The sequence below is a fragment of the Rhinopithecus roxellana genome, chromosome 10, assembly GCF_007565055.1.
Source record: "Rhinopithecus roxellana isolate Shanxi Qingling chromosome 10, ASM756505v1, whole genome shotgun sequence".
Classification (NCBI taxonomy): Eukaryota; Metazoa; Chordata; class Mammalia; order Primates; family Cercopithecidae; genus Rhinopithecus; species Rhinopithecus roxellana.
The window spans coordinates 111,077,804-111,096,170 of record NC_044558.1 but is presented as its reverse complement, the minus strand read 5'-3'; the positions used below and the strand labels follow the sequence as shown (position 1 = coordinate 111,096,170).

Genomic DNA, 18,367 nt, shown 5'->3' with positions numbered 1-18,367 from the left:
CTGCCATGAGAAATATTTTTCTTGATCTCTAACCCAGGAGTCTCATATTTTCTACCAACATCTATGAAGTTGTGGCAGGCTAACTTGCTAGCTTGCAAGTAGGGCAATATTTCAGATCCATTGCAACTCTAGACAAACTTTATTCCAAGTGATTTTATAATATTTTCTAGTGATCAATGATTATAAATGATTATAATTTTAGAAATTTATCAGTTGATGTCAGGGTGTTGGGGCCAAGATAATTAACTAGAAGTAGCTACTGTGCATTGCTTCATGAAGAAAAGAAAGAGTAGTGAGTAAATACTAGCGTCTCAAGTAGGTCATCCAGCTGGGCATATTGGGATTCATCAAGAAAGCAAGGTGGCCCATGGAGAACAGAGAAGAGCAAGACAGGAGAGCCACTCACCCAGGATTGGTGTGGAGTCAGGGTAGGCTCCCCACCATAGTGAAATGATGAGTGAGTGAGAGCTTCCAGGAACCACTTGTGCTGTGGACCTTTGCAATCCTGGGCTCAGGAGATCCCCCATGACTCTCACCAGGGCCTCCAGACTGACTCCAGACTGAAAAGACAAGGATACTCAGTCTCACCACTCACCACTCCTATGCAAAGTAGTACTGAAAAGTCCTAGTCAGAGCAATCAGGCAAGAGAAAGAAATAAATGGGATCCAAATAGCAAGAGGAAATCAAACTATCTCTATTTGCACATGATATGATTTTATACCTAGAAAACTTTTAGTCTCCAACTAAAAGCTCCTAGATCTGATAAACAACTTCTGCAAAGTTTCTGAATCCAACACTAATGTACAAAAATCAGAAGCATTTCTACACACCAGTAAAGTCCAAACTGAGTGCCAAATCAAGAAAAGCTCCATTTACAATAGCTACAAAAAAGATAAAATACCTAGGAATACAGCTAATCAGGCAGATGAAAGTTTCTACAATGAGAATTAGAAAGCACTGCTCAAATAAATCAGAGATGACACAAACAAATGGAAAAACATTCCATGCTCATGAATAGGAAGAATCAACTTTGTTAAAATGGCATACTACCCAAAGCAATTTAAAGACTAAATGCTAATCCTATTAAACTCAATGACATTCTTCACAGAATTAGAAAAAAAAAATTCTAAAATTCATATGGAACAACAACAACAAAAGAGCCCAAATAGCAAAAGCCATCCTAAGCAAAAAGAACAAAGTTGGGGCATCACATTATGCAAATTCAAACTATACTACAATGCTACAGTAACCAAAACAGCATGGTACTGGTATAAAAATAGACACATAGACCAATGGAACAGAATAGAGAGTACAAAAATAAAGCTGCACACCTACAATAATCTGATCTCTGATAAAGTAAACAAAAACAAGCAATAGGAAAATGATTCCTTACTCAGCAAATGGTCCTGAGATACCTGAGTGTCCATACATAGAAGACATACATAGAAACTAGACCCCATTCCCTAAGCCATATACAAAAATCAACCCACTATAAATTAAAGACTTAAATGTAAAACCTAAACTGAAGAACCCTTGAAGAAAACCTAGGAAATACCTTTCTAGACATAGGCCCTGACAAACATTTTATGATGAAGACACGTAAAGCAATTGTAACAAAAACAAATTGACAAGTGGGACCTAAGTACACTAAAGAGCTTCTACACAGCAAAGAAACTATCAACAGAGTAAATAGGCAATATAGAGAATGGAAGAAAATATTTGCCAACTGTGCATCCGACAAAGGTCTAATATCCAGAATCTATAAGAAATTTAAACAAATTTACAAGCAAAATCCAAACAACCCCATTAAAAAGTGGGCGAAGGATTTGAACAGACACTTTTCAAAAGAGGATATATATGTGGACAATAAACATATGGAAAAAAGCTCAACATCACTAATTATTTGAGAAATCCAAATCAAAACCACAATGAGATACTGACACCATTTTATACCAGTCAGAATTGTCTATTATTAAAAAGCCAAAAAGTAATAGATGCTAGTGAGGCTGCAGAGAAAAGGGAACACTTATATATTGCTGGTGGGAATATAAATTAGTTCAGCCACTGTGGAAGACAGTTTGGCAATTTCTCAAAGAACTTAAAACAGAACTACCATTCAACTTACCAGTCCCATTATTGAGTATATACCCAAAGGAATGTTAATCATTCTACTATAAAGACACTTACACATGCATGTTCATCGCAACACTATTCAAAATATTAAAGGCATGGAATCCACCTAAATGCCCATCAACGCTAGACTTAATAAAGAATATGTTGTATGTATATCCCATAGAATATTATGCAGCCATAAAAAAGAACAAGGTTATGTCCTATCCAGCAATATGGATGGAGTTGGAGGTCATTATCCTAAGCAAACTAAAATAGGAACAGAAAACCAGATGTCACATGTTCTTCCTTATAATGGGAGCTAAACTTTTAGTACACATGGACACAAAGAAGAGAAAAATAGATACCAAGGCCTACTTGAGGGTTAAGGGTGGAAAGATAAAAAAAAAAAAAAAAAAAAAAAAAAACCTATTAGGTACTTTGCTTATCACATGGGTGACAAAATAATACGGATACCAAACCCCAACAACATACAATTTATTTGTAGAATCAACATACACATGTATCCCTAAAACTAAAATTAAACTCTCTCTCTCTCTCTCTCTATATATATATATATATGTGTGTGTGTGTGTGTGTATATATATATATAAAACATCTCCATCACTGCAAGAAGTGTCCTCACGCCTCTTCCAGTTAGTTCCCCTGCCGAGAGGCAACCACCATTTTCATTTCTATTCACATAGATTAGTGCTGCCTGTTTTTGAAATTCACAGAAATGGAATAATATTTTATGTACTCTTAATGTGTCTTTTCACTTTACACAATACTTATGAGACTGTATAAGTTGTTGTGGGCATCATTAGTTTGTTCCTTCATTGCCTAGTAGTTTTTCATTGTACGAACGCACCACGATTTATCTACTCTCCTGTGGATGGATATTTGGAGAATGTCTAGTGTTTGGCTGCTACAAATAAAGCTTTTGTGAAGAAAAAAATATGGCAATTGGGATAATCAGAAGAGAACTAGAATACTTCACCATTATCAAATTTTTGCATTCAATAAACATGGAGTCCCCCCACCAAAAGAAAAAGAATTGATGTCAGATATGTAACACTAAATGTCATTGCCATAAATTCTTCTCCCTTTTGTTAATTTGGACATTTTTCTGTCCCTAGCTGTCTTTCAACATAGCTCTAACTTTGCATGATGTCTCATTAATAATTTCCAAATACCTGAATCACATTTCAAAATATGACACATCTGTTCTAGACTTGAATTTTTGTAATGGTGCCCTCTAGTGCTTTTCCAACAAATTCTTCATCAGTTATATTTAAAAAATTTAAATTTACATTTTCCCTACTTTTTACTATTTCAAGGAGACAGGAGTAATGCTCAATGGGATAGGTAAGAAAAATATGAACTAATCATTCTAATTCTTCATTATTCATTAAGTACATATTTTAAGTGTGTATCCACTTTATTCTATCTCCTAGATAAGCCCTTTGAAAATCCAAATGAATTAAAATCTAATTGTATATAAATATTTGCTTAAATGTATCTATTTTTCTTCTGATTTAAATCATCTGATTCAATTCAGTGATTATTTAATGCTTATCGTATACAATGGAATACTTGGTGTGGGGAACACAGAAGGATCAAATCAGGTTAAACTATAATGAGGACAAAGAAGTAGATAATCAACTCTAATATATAACAGAGAGAAATAAGTGTATAACGTAATACTAATTTGAGAACAAAAATACAATAATTGCATTTTTTAGAGCTTCTCATCTCTTTTCAAGTGTCTTCTCTTTTAGAGCCTCAATCCCTGTTCAAATTTATCTGAACATTCTGGAAATCCTATTTTCTAAAAATAGATATTTATTTCCATTAGGAATTCTTTGATTAATGTCAGCTTATATGATATTGTAATTTTCCCTGAAGATTCTGCCAAATTCTACTTCACCAATCAGTTCTTTCTTATTCAAAATTAAGCTCAGAGTCAGATTGACATAAGGAAAGTATATGAGTTTGAAAGCTCAGTAAATTTTTATTTCCATCACAGAACTGTCTCTAGATAGCACTCATCTTTTTTTGCTTATCTAATAAATTCACTCACTCATTCCAGAAATATTCATTGAATATCTTACCACGTGACAGTCACTATTCTTTATCCTAGGAATAGAGCTGTAAACAAGATAGCAAAATGGTATAGGGACTATTATAATTTGCTTATAATTTATTCAGTTTTAAAATTTGCTTTTAAGTAATTTCTTAATGTATATTCCACCTTAAACTGTCTTTGAGGATAATTTGTATTTCTTCTTATAACAGGAAAAAAATAGATAAAGAAAATAGAAAAACATAGTGAGAAAATAGAAAAAACAGTGAATTGTTATTAGGAAAACAGCTAGAATGGAGTAGTTGGTGTAGACAAACAGTAAAAAGTAAACAAATGAATATATAAAATTTCAGATAGTTGTTAACTGCTGAGAAGAGAATAAAACAGAGTTGGTGATAGAGAATGAGCTTAGTGGGAGAATATTGGCAAGATTTTGGAGATGTTAAGATGAAACATACTAATGTGGTAATAAAGGTAGGGATTGTGCAGAGTGCTTGGTGAGCTTTGTTTAAAGAAATGTTTTGATGAATCAGCAATTTTCTATGTAAAATATATCTCTTTGATCAATTTATTGATTTTAATTTATTTTTTCTGTGAGACAGTTTTGCGCTGTCACCCAGGGTGGAGTGCAGTGGCGCGATCTCAGCTCACTAGAACCTCTACCTCCTGGGTTCAAACGATTCTCCTGGCTCAGCCTCCCAAGTAGCTGGGATTAGAGGCGCATGCCACCATACCCAGCTAATTTTTGTATTTTTTGTAGAGTAGGGGTTTCCCCATGTTGGCCAGGTTGATCTCAAACTCCTGACGTCAGGTAACCCACCTGCCTTGGCCTCCCAAAGTGCTGGGATTACAGGCGCGAGCCACCGTGCATGGCCTGATCCCTATTTATAATAAATTTTGCTTGTAAGGAAGCAACATAATCATTCTGATGATTTTCTTCTGGATAAACTGTATTGTGTTGTTTAATTTTAGATGTCAACTTGACCGGATTAAGGCATACCTAGGTAACTGATAAAACATCATTTCCAGGCCTATGAGGGTGTTTCCAGTAGAGATTAGCATTTGAATCAGTGGACTAAGTAAAGAAGATCTAACCTCACCCCATGTGGATAATGTGGACAGGAACTATCCAATCGAATTAGGGCCCAGATAGAACAAAAGGCAAAGGAAAGGAGAATTTCTCTCAGTCTCTCTCTCTCGTTCTCACTTTCTCTTCTTTCCCTTCTGGAGCTGGGAGACCTATTCTCCTACTTTGGACATCAGAACTCCAGGTTCTCTGACCTCTGGACTCTAGGATTTGCACCAGTGGCCCTCCATGTTCTCAGGCCTTCAGTCTTTGTCTAAGAGTAATACTATCGGTTTCCCTGGTTGTCAGGCTCTCAGACATGAGTTAGCTATGCCACTGTCTTCCCTGGTTCTCCAGCTTGCAGACAGCTTATTGTGGGACTTATCGTGCTCCATAATCATATGAGCCAATTTTCCTAATAATCCCACTTCATCTATCTATCTATCTATCTATCTATCTATCTATCTATCTATCTATCTATCTATCTACCTGTCCGTCTGTCTGTCTGTCTGTCTGTCTATCCATCCATCCCTTATGGATTCTGTCTCTCTGAAGAACCTTGACTAATACACATATTATTTGAGGTAAAGAAAGTTATGAGATTGGAGGACTGAGGGCAAACTACTAAAAAGTCATGTTGTCACTGATAACACACCTTTTCCCCCAAATGTTTGGAAAACTATTACATATGTATATGGCATTTTTGTATTTTGCCTGTCATTAAAAGGAAGGTTCATGCAAAGTGGAGACTATAGAGACCATATAAACGACATTCAAATAAACTCAAAACCTCAGAGTTAGAATACAAATTGAGACATGTCTTACAGATCAAATAAGTTCAGAAAAAATTGTCACAGTTTAACAGTTGAGCAGAAATGTGAAAAACTTTAAATAAAAAACAACTTAAAAGCCCCAAACACTTACATAAGCCCTAAATTACAAAGCATAATGTTTATTGATCTAAAAGTTTTCATCAAGTACTACAGCATTTTGCCTTACCAAAAGAGGATTGTTAAGGTTGAAAGTGCATCCAGAGCAGGCAGAATAGAAAAGACGGTACCTGGTCTGGCAACCATAGGTTAAGGGTTTTTGATCCACACAGCAAGCATTTTCAAATAGGTAGAGACAGAAAGTTGAAAGTTATAACCCAAACCAATAAAACACATTCTTTCACAACTAAATACATAGATTGCTTCACAAAACAAACTATTTACTTGTTGACATGATATCAATTGAAATATGTCTTAGTGATACTTAGCTAAAACAATACAAAAATTAAAGATTAATTGCCAGAAAATATTTTAGAATACTTTCCATATCCCTACACTTCTTTCTATAAAAAGACTATTTTTCATAATATAACTTTTCTTTTAATATTTTATGTATTAAGACTATAAATTGACAGTCATATCACCACCATTGTCAATTAGCATTGACTACATTTCTATCTAGGTAAGTGCTGATTTATAATATGATAGAAGGTGAAATATCTTATTCTTTGAGAAAAAGGCAGAATAATATCTTCATGAACTTGAAATTGACAAAATTTTGTTAAATGGACACAGAACGAGTTATAAGAAAAAAATGGATAATAAATCATGCTGCTATAAAGACACATGCACACATATGTTTATTGCAGCACTATTCACAATAGCAAAGACTTGGAATCAACCCAAATGCCCATCTGTGACAGACTAGATTAAGAAAATGTGGCACATATACACCATGGAATACTATGCAGTCATAAAAAAGGATGAGTTTGCGTCCTTTGTAGGGACATGGATGCAGCTGGAAACCATCATTCTTAGCAAACTATCACAAGAACAGAAAACCAAACACCGCATGTTCTCACTCATAGGTGGGAACTGAACAATGAGATCACTTGGACTCGAGAAGGGGAACATCACACACCGGGGCCTATCATGGGGAGGGGGAAGCGGGGAGAGATTGCATTGGGAGTTATACCTGATATAAATGATGAATTGATGGGTGCTGACGAGTTGATGGGTGCAGCACACCAACATTGCACAAGTATACATATGTAACAAACCTGCACATTATGCACATGTACCCTAGAACTTAATGTATAATTTAAAAAAAAAAATTTAAAAAGAAAACATGCTAGAATTAAAAATTTCTGTTCCCCAAAACAGAGCATTAAAAATAAGGGAAAAGGCAAGGCACAAAGTATAATAAAATGCTTGTAGATGAGGATAGACATTTTAGAATAGCACTATGCAAGAGAACTTCCTGCAAAGTCTGTAACTGAGCTAGCTGTCCAACATGATAGCCACTAATTGTCCATAAATATTGATTACTTGACATGGGACTAGTATGACTGAGGAGTCAAATTTAAAATTTTATTTAATTTTAAATGAAAATTTATTTAACTTCTTAAAAATATTGCCAGTGGCTACTATATTAGTGCATTTCAAGTGGGTTTTAGAGACTTATGTACAGTTGTCTATTAGAACCCAAGCCTCCTAACTCCAGATGTACTCCTCTACGATATCATAACAAGTATACATTTCTAGCAAGTTTTGACCTTCACAACGAAGACATATACATTATTAGAAATAAGTTTGTGTTCTATTCATTTTATTCTTTAAGCTATATTCCGACTAGTTAAGTTTACTCATCTAATTGTCATATGTTATAGCTATTGAAATAGCTAAGATAATCATTTTCATCATTTTTTAAATCAAATTTTATCAAATTTATAAATTTTACTTCCCTGGAGAAGCATCATGAAATAGTGAAGACAAACAAATTAAACTCAAAGTCAAATTTTGCGGGAGTTTTTTAATTAACTAAAAGTCGTCTTTTTAATTACATTTTAAAACTTTGTCCAAATTATTGGAAGCTGCTTTGCAAATAAGCTTGGTTTAAAAAGAAAAAAAAAAAAGAAAAAACCCTTATTTTGTATGATTTGAGAGGTGCTAGAAGATAATTTAGTGATAAAATCTCTTTCCCCTAGGCTAGGATCATTATCATTGGTCTTTGGTCTTTACCTTAAACATCTATTTGCATCATCAGTGCCATTAATAAATAGCAACCAGATTAATCAATTTTAGCATTAGAACACTATGATTTTAAAATCAAATTATGATTAGCATAAAGAGTTCTGTCTTTACTATCGACAGCAATAATAGCTTCTATAAGTCAATGCTTACTATATACTAGTCATTATACTGGACACATTACATGTTTAATCCAAATGCTAGCTTCAGATATCTGTTTCCTATATGAATCATCTACCTGGAAGTTGTTTCTCTGTCATATTTGAGTTCTGCATTAGGCTCTTACTGCTCACTACCTAGAAATTGGCATCTATTGAATGCCATTCTACCCAATCCCTTAATTTCACATGGACTACTACTAAGACTTTTATATATATGACAGAATTGATTGAAAAGTTGAGGCATTACTGAAGAGAATCAAGTTACAACATAGAAAAAAACAACAAAATAATCCTTAACACACTATGCATCTCATAGTGCTAAATAAAATAACTACAGGCTGGGCATGGTGACTCACACCTGTAATCCCAGCATTTTGGGAGGCCGAGGTGGGCGGATCATCTGAAGTCAGGAGTTCGAGACCAGCCTGGCCAACATGGTGAAACCCCATCTCTGCTAAAAATACAAAAAAATTAGCTTTATATTTTTATATAAAATACTTTATGTCGCGGGTGTGGTGGCAGGCGTCTGTTATCTCAGCTACTTGGGAGACTGAGGCAGGAGAATCGCTTGAACCCGGGAGGCAGAGGTTGCAGTGAGCTAAAATTGCTCCACTGTACACCAGCCTGAGCAACAGGGAGAGACTCTGTCTAAAAAAATAATAATAATAAAATAAATAGAAAACTACAAAAGGCAAATCCTTTATAAGACCCTTTCCTAGCTTGCTCTTGAAAGCTGCCTCTTTCTTAATTCACAGTTCTAATCTCACATTCACGTTTAGAAACACTCAGTTTCCTAAGCCTGAGTCTCTTTCTTTCCTCCTTCCTTCCTTCCTTTCTTTCTTTCTTTTTCTTTTTTTTTTTTTTTTTTTTTTTTTTTTTTTTGATGGAGTCCTTCTCTGTCACCCAAGCTGGAGTATAGTGGCACGATCTTGGTCACTGCTACCTCCGCCTCCCAGGTTCGAGCAATTATCCTGCCTCAGCCTCCCTAGCAGATGGGATTACAGGCGCCTGCCACCACGACCGGCTAATTTTTATTTTTACTTTTTATTTTTAGTAAAGATGGTGGTTTTACCATGTTGGCCAGGCTGGTCACGAATTCGTGACCTCAGGTGATAGGCTCACCTCAGCCTCCAAAGTGTTGGGATTATAGGCATGAGCCACTGCACCCAGCCCATCTTTCTTTCTTAACACTATAAGTTTATTGGACAAAATGCCACAATTGTGCATTTCTCTGACTCAGAGCTGTGCAATGCTATAGAAGTCAGGAGCTTCAAAAGACTATGTTGAAATGGACATCAGCATTCCAAGGTCAAAGCTTCCTCACTCATCAAACTTGTTGATGGATAATTACTGTTTGAAATGCTTGTGCACGCACACACTCGAGACAACTTTAGGATGAACAAAATTTCTCATTGCCAGTGTCAAGTAAATCACATTAATGAAGATGTTAATTTTCCTAAAGGCAAAATAATCCACATAGTGTCTACTGCCTTGAAATGCAAATCCATATTCCTACTTCCAAGCTGAGACACAAAGAAAATAGGCATATTGTATTTTCCAGATATGGCTGAAGCAACATTTCTAGTCCCTAATGTTCTTTCACAATCTTGACATTCCTCATCCAGAAGTTACAGTTCTTTCCATTCTCCTTGAACCCGGTAAGGTTTTGACCATCCTGATGAATAGAATATGTCATAAGTGACATTGATCTCTGAGGCCAGGTTATGAAAGCAGATACAGCTGCTACCTGGCTTTCTCTTGGAACATTCACTATTAGAACCCAGCCACTAGGTAGGGCACGGTGGCCTATGCCTATAATCCCAGCACTTTGGGAGGCCGAGGTGAGCAGATCATCTGAGGTCAGGAGTTGGAGACCAGCCTGGCCAACATGATGAAACCACATGTCTACTAAAAATACAAAAAAATAGCTGGGCATGGTGGTGCACACGTGTAATCCCAGCTACTCCGGAGGCTGAGGTACGAGAATCGCTTGAACCCAGGAGGTGGAGGTTGCAGTGAGGTAAGACCATGCCACTGCACTCCAGTCTGGATAATAAAGTGAGACTCTGTCAAAAAAAAAAAAAAAAAAAAAAAAAAAATCAAGCCACTATGTTGTGAGAACGCCCACACCACTTGGAGAGGCCATATTGCAGGTGTTTAAGCCAACAGCCTCAATTAAAGTCTAAACCAGCATCATCCACCAATGTTCCTGAGGAATTAAGCCTTCCCAGATTTCTACGATACTGCTTTACTCAAAAGTTATCTCCCTATCTCGCGAAGATATTCAAGAACTCCTCAGTAAGATTTGTTGCTTACCGAAGATATTCAAAAACTCCTCAGTAAGATTTTTTGCTTACTTTTCAAGAAGAATCACTGACTTCCTTTTCCTTCACCAAATTTAACTCCTTCTCCACGAGCACAACAGCAAGCACCCTGCCTTCATTCCATCCCATTGCTCCTCCTGTCCTTTTCAATCTCTCACCATCTAAGTTCTACTCTTTCTTCAAGTTCCACAAATCACACCTCTTTAAATAAGACTCATCTTGGCTTTCCAGCCTTCACTCAACTCTCTCTTCCCCTTACTTCTGGAATTTTCCCTAGGATAGCAACTTGAAAGTGAACTTGAGCTACTATTTCTACTTAAGCTTTATGAATGTGACTACAGTCAGATCAAGTCAAGCATATAAAAATCCTCCAGGCTTTATACATATGCCGTTATGTGTTTTGAATCCTTTTCTGCAACTCATCACACACCCTTCAATTCTATGCTTAAATGTCACTTCCTCAGGAAAGTCTTACTTCATCTTTCAATCTAGCTTAGGTCTACAAAACAAAATCAATAAAGGCACAACAAAATATCAACAAAAACTATCATCATTGAAACAAGCAAAATGCCTTTTTCAAATCAATACTCCTCTGAAGATCATCTGGTGACTCAGAATTGCTTAGCTTTCTCTCTTTTTTGATAAGTTAGACATTCTGTTTGGTTAGAATGGGCAAATATCTGTTAAGAAAATAACATCTAAGATTCAACCTGAAATTGATCACTGAGTGGTGCTGCAGTGTTGACCCCATTATACATGTGAGTGATGTTTGTGGTGGGTGGGGGAGTGCCAAAGGAAAAGGCTATATAATCTGTCTTGGTCTACGAAAGGCAGACAGAAGGACAACAATGTAGGAGTTAAATTTGCAGAGAAATAGAGATTTTAGTAGAAATATGGAATTAGGAAAAGGGATGCCTCTCAGAAAATAAGTCTGGAGGAATCTGCATGGCTATGAGGAGCATATCTGTTTTCTGAGAGAACATGATAGAAGATTAATATTTATGTTTAATTCTATGTAGAGGGTGACTCCCAGCTGACATCTAGCTTTAGCTATGCTGTACTTTGTCATCATGGCACTTACAGATTATGATTTTTAAAATATTTGAATAATGTGTTTTTCCTTAAAGTTTGTTTCTCCCATACAACTGTAATCTTCCTAAGTGCAAGGTTCATGTTTCTTTCATTCATTGTTATACAGGTTGAGAGTCCCCAGTCTGAAAATCTGCAATCCAATATGTTCCCAAATCTGAAACTTTCTGAGCACTGACATGTCACCACAATTAGAAAACTCCTCACCTGATCTCGTGACAGGTTGCATATATTATAAAAAAAAAAATTATATAAAATTACTTTCAGGCAATGTGTATAAGATGTATAGAAACATAAATGAATTTTGTGTTTAGACTTGGGTCCCAATCTCATTATGTATATGGAGATATTCCCAAATCCAAAAAAAAAAAAAAAAAAAAAAAAAATTCAAAAGGACTTCTGATCCCAAGAGATATGTAAAAGAGTTATTTAGCCTGTAATACCATCAATATCATCATCAAAACCAATTTCTCTTATACACTAGGTGTTCAGTAAATATTTGTTTGTGAAGAAATAATTATCTCAAGAGGACGGTATATATTTTAGGGCATAGAGTGTGCCTTATGATATTTTCATCTCAATCTATCACAGTGCCACACAGAGTTAGGTTTTTAAAATGTTGGCTCTTGATGAAAATTGCTACCATTTATTGAGAAGTTACCATAGGCTACATGATTAAGTGTTTCATATGTTTGATCTAATCTGATAATCAAAACCACTGTTAGTTATAGGAACTATTCTTCCCATTTTCCAAATTAGGTAATGGAAATGCAGAGATGTTAAGTAAATTAACCTAAATCATGTAATCTGTAAATAATGGTATCAAGATTCTAACCCAAGCCTATTTAAAACCTGTGCTTTTGTTTTGTCAAGGAGTGAACTAGTTTTCTTTGGAACTGTTGTAATTCACTGGTGTTTGCTGAGCACGCCTTATTTTAAGCTGCATTTTTTTTAACCAGCATTATGAGAATGTTTGACAAATACATGCAGTATAATGAATTTCGCCAGAAGTTTTAAAAAGTAGGTAAAAATAAATATGTTTACAAATTATTATAGAAACAATACAAAAGAAGATTAAAATTCTCAGTGAGGAAGAAACAAAATGTGCCCAATCATATAAAGGCTCTTCCTTTGCAAGAAATGGGGATAAATCTGAAGACCCATTTTGGTTTTGCTGCTGAAAAATGTACTTAGAAAAAAATGTACTTAGAAATAATGTACTTAGAAAAAATTGTACTTAGGAAAACCAGTTGCGGTCAAACGTTGTAAGCCCACTACCTGTACCTGCCTATTTTTGATCTGAGAAAAGTTGATGACCACAGTGCAAGACAGAGCTGAAGATAGGACAACCAGGCGTTCTCCATCCAAAGTCCATCATCCTACATTAATCTTTAAGTAAGAGCAGAAGAAAAGCAAGCCCTTAGTGAGGTCTGAACTCTGTAGAGAGGTAACCAGATATCCTCCATTATAGTGCTCAAAATCGTTTATTTTTTGGCCAGCAGAACAACTCTGTAGATCAACTGCCTTTAGCAAATGTCAGCTGCCTCGCAGCCTTCACGAGCAGAGTCTGACACTGACCAACAGTCCTATCAGAAACTCAAGGTCTGTGTGATGTGGCAACTGTAGGCTATACCTGGAAAGCCCTTGAGAACATGAGAGGTAAAGGAAAGCACCAGGGTTTGCCCATTACTACATGTAATATGGAGATAAGGTCAGGGAAAGAGATGATTATGAAGCAAAACCAAATCACCTACTGCACAATTTGACTTATATCTGGCTCTGCTTGGTCATACAAGGTGGGTGGTGGGATATGGGGCACATAACTACATCCTGTGGAAGACCCTAATGTGTGCTCTATTTATACTAGTTGTGCACTTCTTTCTTTTAGCCAAGACTGACCTGAAATGGGATTTGTACATGCAGATATGCAGAAAGATACAGAAATTAAAGTTAGAAGAAAGAAGAAGGAAAACCAACTCAACGAGCTAAAAGTAAAGGCATGTATCTAATAGGAACCTTGACTACACCTCATTGGAATCTCAATCCTTACGTGAGATTTTCTATTTACAGTTGATAGCTCATGTAGCACACAAGAGCTAAACATTATTAAACTGAAATGAATGTCCTATATAGCTGTAAAGATTCCAGTTCCAGAAATAATCAGAGTAGTTTATAGGGGTTGTTAATAATAGTCCATAGCCAGGGAATACTATTAAGCGAAATAATATCTTTCTGGAATTTCGAAAGATATTTGGGATAAGAAATACCTTCTTTAAAAGCTGTGTAAAATTATGCAAAAAATTTAAAACCTGATTGTAGAGAAATTGTTGTGGTCAGTGGGTGATTGAATACATAGTGGTAAAAAATATTTTATTCCTGATAATTATTCCAAAAAAACGTAATTTTACCAGCATAGATAAAATCTTTCAATAGCTCAAAAGTTTCTACAGCTTTCTGTAATGCAAAATTATCTACCAGCAGGCAGAACCAGCACAGTCTGACTGACATGCGGCACTATAAACTGGTAATCTGATTAGAAGAATAGTAGTTCTGAATTAATTAACCCTTCAGTGGTTTTTTTTTTTAATTAGATTTTCAGTTTCCCGGTCTTTTAGTTGTCTTCATGATTATGGACTTTCAGCGCCACCCAGTGGAGAAATGCATACATTTTGGAATTCTTTAAAATAGTAATGTTCTTTAAAGTCTCATTATTTAATACATAACCTCATGAACATCTGGATGAAATCTCATAATGGGAAAATTACTTTTTTTTTTCACTTTTTCCTGCAGCCTAGGAAGCCAGTCGGACACTGTTTGGGCACCCTAGAGGAAAGTCCTCAGTGCATTTCTGCAGGCAGCCATATGGTTAGAATCAGCGGGTTCACCCAGTGCCAGCTTACAACAACGGGCGTGTATATGAATAGCATGCAAGCAATCAGACTAGCTATGGGTTTCATATACTCCCTCTGTATAGGGTGCTTTTTACACCTTATAGAAAAGGTAAGTTAGACAAGAGCTAATATTTTTCTCCCCAGTAAGGCAGCAGGACTGCCGTTAAAGTGATGTCAGAGTTTCCATTTCAGTTCCTTATTTTCAATGCTTTAGCCCTCTGCTGTAAACATTAACTCTATGAAAAAAATACATACTCACTTATATTGCATCTCAGGCCAGGAGAACATTCTTCTTATTAAATAAATGGTCTTGAAAAGAAATTAGATTGAGCATCATAAAATTCTATTTTTAGGGGAGGTGGAACCAACACAGGGGAGAATGAGGGATTTTTTTTTTTTTTTTTTTTTGTAAACTGTGATGTGTTTTCTTTCAGATGTTTGGGAAGAAAACAGCAAGAGGAGTCAGAATATAGAAAGTTTGCCCAACCTTGTCTAAAAGAGCATATCTAGTTATTCTGATTATTATAATGCTATGCAAGGAGTTTATTCTGTAAAAATCAGGTCAAAGCAGCATTCCCCAATCCTACCCTCCTAAATAACACAAACAGGTAATTTAGGAAATATTTTTGAGTAAACAGCAAATGCTCCCCTCACCCTGTCCGGTGGTACTCCAGCTCTCAGAGTCATGACTCAGGCAGATTGAGATTTCTGTGGTATGGCCTCTCCCCATGCAGTCAGTACCTGTTACCATGATAAAAAAGCATGCCCGTCTTCCTTGTGGTCTGAAAAGTTCCAGTTCTGAGTACTCAATTCATTTGGATAAAACAGATTTTTTTAAGATAAAAAAAAAAAAACTCAGCTGTCTGATCAAGGCCATATTTTTCTTTTGTATGATCTGCATTCCCTGTGTAAAAAGGAGTTGGTAGTAACCTCAGATCTCTGCCTTGAAGGTTAAAAGAAAAGGACAAAGAAAACAAGGAGGAGGAAGAGAATGATAGGAAGAGGAGGAAGATGAGAGAAAAGAGAAAGAAAGCAAGAAAAAGAGAAAAAAGAAAAGGAAAGAAAAGAAAGGAAGAAAGGAAGAAAAAGAAAGAAAGAAAGAAAGAAAGAAAGAAAGAAAGAAAGAAAGAAAGAAAGAAAGAAAGAAAGAAAGAAAGAAAGAAAGAAGAAAGAAGAAGGAAGGAAGGAAGGAAGGAAGGAAGGAAGGAAGGAAGGAAGGAAGGAAGGAAGGAAGGAAGGAAGGAAGGAAGGAAAGAGAGGAAGGAGGGAGGGAAGGAAGGAAGGGAAAGAAAGGAGGTAGGGAGGGAGGAAGAGAAGGAAGGAAGGAAGGAAGGAAGGAAGGAAGGAAGGAAGGAAGGAAGGAAGGAAGGAAGGAAGGAAGGAAGGAAGGAAGGAAGGAAGAAGGAAGGAAGGAAGGAAGGAAGGAAGGAAGGAAGGAAGGAAGGAAGGGAGGGAGAGAGGGAAAGAAAGAAAAGAAAAAAGAGAAAAGAAAAGGAAAAGAAAAGAAAGAAAGAAAAGAAAAAAATCTTAAGAATTTAATATTAGGTCAAAAAAATTGTGGTTTTGGCATAAAAACTGCCCTTTTAACTTCTGAAATCTTTTTTTTTTTTCTGGTTTGGAAAAGAAATAGAGCAGTTGTGTGATGCAAGGAGTCATAGAGAAGGTTTTCTTGGTATTCTGGTTGGATTTATTTCAACTACTATTTAGAAAGAGAGAATGTTTGTTATGTGCTTAAGTTGTTTTATAGTATTAGGATCATTCCATGAGAAGACTAAAGCGATTGTAATATTGTCTAACTTGCTGTTCATCCCTATCTCAATTTCACGAATACCAAAGTACCAGACGTAAATTTAAATTTCCTGAATTATGAAGAAGGATGTTAGCCATGGTGTCATCTGTATTTTTTCCTTATGTCTCTGTATTTCCTTGTAACCACCGTGAGGCTTATAGATGCTTTACATTTTTAAAGTATATTATGTCTTTTTATATTATTTACTTCTCTCATCTTTCTAAGACATTAAGAAACTACAAAATTTGGGTCATAAGAATGAGGGCTATACAGGAAGATTAATTCAAGGCTTCAGATTCAGGGCAGGCAGTTTAGGACACAACACTTATTATCATCTCCCTGAACCTCAGACGTTATCAGTCTGCAAGAGAAATTTAATCCTGAACATAAATTGCATTTCCTAAAAAAACATAATCTTGCCTTAAGACACCCACCTCCCTGATTACAGGGAATGTCTGTGTTTACACATTTGTACAGAGCATGCTGACTGTATTAGTGTCCTAGGAAACAAACTGTGTGCTGCTCCCAGACCTGCTGCAAGCACTAAGGAGAGAAAGAAAAAGAAATTTTGAAATCAGACCCCCTGATCTCCAACTCCTTTCAAATTCTTGAAGCACATTAGCTTTACTACTGCATGATGTACACGGTAGTATTTCTTCTAATGAAATCTGACTAAAAGTTTAAATGAGTTTAATGCATGAAATGTATAAATAAAATGTGGCCTTGATTAAATTTAGACTTGATACATAACTTAAATGGGTAGCCCAAGAATAGCATTGGTATCATGTGTCTAGACCTTTTCAGGCTTTGCAAAAGTAGTTTGGATTTTATCAGTTAGTGTAGAGCATTTTCTATCAGAGGCACAGTATATGTAAAAAGCTGAAATATGCAAAAGTACTGTAGAGAAAAGTGAGCGTAATTGAAAAGAAGTGACTGAGAAAATAAGATAAGATACTAAAAGGTGACGGTGGAGTGGAATTTTGGTGTTGATTTGCAAACAGCAATTTCCATAGGTAAAACATTCTATTTGCTGTTTCTTCTGGATTTATTTTCATGACTTTGGAAAAATATCTTAATTTCATGAAGCCTCAGTTTTCCCCAGTCGTGGATCCAGATGCCTCATTTGCCTGCTTTCTAGTTTGTTGGAAGGATTAGAATGAGAAGACAAATACAAAAGAATTTGGATTCTACACAGTTCTTACAAATCTAAGGCATTATCACTGTAATAATTTCAGCTCTATATCTAATACACTAGCTTTTCAGTGTATTGAAAATACACAGTTGGCTTTTTTCTTAAGGATTTATCCAAAAAATCTACAAGACCAAATCCATTACTCATATAAAACTCTTTGACCACATGACACAGAAAAGAGACCTTTTCAGAAATGAACTTTTCAGTTAGTATATTAGATATGTAACCATTATTTGTAATAGGTAGGGCTAAAACTATTGGGCATATTAAATGGATTTTAAAAACAGCTCTTGGGAAACTACATAAATTAGTAGTAAAATGTATGGTCTTTGAAGTCAGCCATCCTCAGCTTCAATCCTGCCTCTGCTACTTACTTGCTGTAAGTATCACAGCTGTATAATTGAGAATGTTACTATATCTTCATAAACTGCTTTTATATCATTTATTAAATGGAGATAAAAATACCTGCTTAATGGTTTTGCTGTGATGATTAAATAATATGATATGTGGTGAAGTTTTAACTCATCCCTTGTATTCAATAGTGGCTATTCAAAAAAAAATCTACTTTTTTAGTGTTGAATATACATATATACACACACACACACCCCACAAAAAATACTAAAATATGCATTTCAAGGC

At 35.7% G+C, this 18,367-nt stretch overlaps 1 long non-coding RNA gene across 1 annotated transcript in view; it reads right to left on the bottom strand.

Moving 5' to 3' along the window:
- The window catches only part of LOC115899894, a 99,434-nt gene that overhangs the window by 59,705 nt on the left and 21,362 nt on the right, over positions 1–18,367 (bottom strand). The window contains exon 2 of the long non-coding RNA XR_004059479.1: positions 15,402–15,488. This is a non-coding gene — a long non-coding RNA (uncharacterized LOC115899894). The remainder of the gene's footprint in view (positions 1–15,401; positions 15,489–18,367) is intronic.